General features: G+C 46.2%; 1 protein-coding gene across 1 annotated transcript in view; it reads right to left on the reverse strand.

Moving 5' to 3' along the window:
• The window catches only part of LOC113809577 (G-protein coupled receptor moody-like), a 76,033-nt gene extending 73,801 nt beyond the window's left edge, over window positions 1-2,232 (reverse strand). The window contains 1 exon segment of the mRNA XM_070117501.1: window positions 2,118-2,232. The gene's annotated coding sequence lies outside the window, so the exon portion shown is untranslated.
• Window positions 2,233-2,500: the final 268 nt, after the last annotated feature.

Here is a 2,500-nt window from a genome sequence, read left to right on the forward strand (position 1 = left end):
AGGGGTGGGTTGGAATGGGTTGGTGGGTGGGTTAGAAGGTTGATGGATTGGTGGTTGAGGGGTGGGTTAGGGTGTGCTAGAAGGTTGATGCGATTGGTGGGTGGGTTGAGGTGGGTTAGAGTGGTCGATGGATTGCGGGTTGAGGGGTGGGTTAGTGTATTGGTGGGTTATTGGGTGGGTTAGTGGGTTGTTGGTTGGTTTGTGGGCTGGTGTGTGGGCTGGTGGGTTAATGGGATGCTTGGTGGGTTAGTGGACTGGTGGGTTAGCGGGTTAAGGGGTTGGCTGTGGGTGGGTTATGGGTTATTGTGTGGTTGGGAGTTAGGTTTGTGGGTTGGGAATGGATTAGTGGGTTATGAGTGGTCTGTGGGTTAGCGGGTTGGTGGGTTAGCGGGTGGGTTGCAGCAGGGTTAGTGCGTGGGTTAGTAAGAGTGTTAATGGTCGGGGGTGGGTGGGTTAGTAAGGGTGGGTGGTTGACGGGCTAGTGGGTAATTTAGTGGGTTAGTGGGGCTGGGATGGGGATAGTGTGCTGTGGACTCGCGATAGATGGGTGTGAAGGGTGGGGGTGGGGGGGGGGGGTAGGGAGGAGGGGGTGGTGGAAGGGGGTGGGTAGGAGGAGGGGTGGGTAGGAGGAGGGGGTGTGGAAGGGGGTGGTAGGAGGAGGGGTGGAAGGGGGTGGGTGGTAGGGTGGAGGGGGGTGGAAGGGGGGTAGGGAGGAGGGGGTGGAAGGGGGTGGGTAGGAGGAGGGGGTGGAAGGGGGTGGGTAGGAGGAGGGGGTGGAAGGGGGTGGGTAGGGTGGAGGGGGTGGAAGGGGGGGTAGGAGGGATGGGGGTGGAAGGGGTGGGTAGGAGGAGGGGGTGGAAGTGGGGGCAGGGAGGAGGGGGTGGAAGGGGGGTTAGGAGGAGGGGGTGGAAGGGGGTGTAGGGAGGGAGAGGCGGTAGGGGGAGGTGATTTTTGTAGTGAGAGAAGGAGTTGGGGGGATGTGGGTAGGTGTTAGTGGGGGTTCGGGGTAGAGGGGTAAGTGCGGGTGTGTGTCTGTATGTGTGTATGTGCGTGTTTGTATGTGTGTATTTGTGTATTTGCACGTGTGTGTCTGTATGTTTGTATGTGTGTGTTTGTGTATGTGCATGTGTGTCTGTGTGTTCTTGTATGTGTTTGTATGTGTGTATGTGTGTCTGTTTGTGTGTATGTGTGTTTGTATGTGTAGTAGTTTTGTTTGTTCGTTTTTTATGTGTTTGTGACAATGTATGAATGAGTACGTAAAAATAAGCTTACAAAATATTCTAATATATTCTGTGCAAAAAAGAAAATACGAAAAAAATAAGATAGACATCTCACATAACCAAAATAATCACAAAAAAAAACAAATAAAAAAAAATCAAGAGAATCGAACACATCCTTAAAAAAACACGACACGAAAACAACTCGAAATTAAAAACGAAGTTCTAATGGACGCATTCGAACACATTACTGATATTTCACTCGAAGCCACAGATCACAGAATCGGACACAGGGACACAGGCGAATAAAATAAAGTGAGTGAGACGCAAAGATTAAGAATAAATGACAAGAGCAATAATAATAATAATAATAATATGATAATGAAGACAATAATATTCAAGGTCAACTATTTTCTTGTTTAGATGATGATTATGATAATGAGAATAGCAATAAAGATGATAACAATGATAATCAGCAATAACTACCATCATTAATATCATTATCGTTATCATTTTAATTTTCAGCACCACCACCATCATCATCACCATCATAATCATTATTATAATAACAATTAATATCATAATTAGTATCATTAACATTGTCATTATTAACGGCACGTATAGGCCTACACTCATTCTACAACACAAAACACAGAAAAATTATCGACAACATCATCAAATTGCACAATAAAACTATCAAAGTCATTATCACACGCACGAACCATAAGCACATCACATAAAGAGCAAATAAATACATATAAATATCTTAAAGAAAAAACACACACGCACTGCGCACGGAGAATTCGAAGAAAACAAAAGACACGAGCACTGCGCACGGAGAAGGAGAAAACAAAACAGGCGCGCCCTTCGAATGCCCTTCTTGACGAGGTCGGTTCTTACCAAGGGAGTGTGATGCCAACTGCCCCTTGCGAGCGAGAGACACCGAGTGCCTACCGGGTTGCCCTCTGGGTGCCAAGGGAGGGCGGGGCGAGGCGTGGAAGGGGGAGGAGCCAGGCGGGGAAAAGGGGAGGGGCGAGGCGTGTAAAGGGGCGGAGTCTATTTCTCACGTGGGAAATGGGTAGACTATTTTTTATTATTTTATTGTATTTCATAAATAATTCTAAATGTGAATTATCTTTTTTGGCTCAACATCGGAAAACGAGATATTTTTTTGAATTGTTGTCCATAGATGTTTGATTAAAAGAAATGATTTTGCAAGCTTGGAATACGATTTTGTATAATTTTTTAAAAGATGTATGCCCCATGTGAAGAGGATAGGCACT

Source organism: Penaeus vannamei, chromosome 40 (assembly GCF_042767895.1).
Source record: "Penaeus vannamei isolate JL-2024 chromosome 40, ASM4276789v1, whole genome shotgun sequence".
NCBI lineage: Eukaryota > Metazoa > Arthropoda > Malacostraca > Decapoda > Penaeidae > Penaeus > Penaeus vannamei.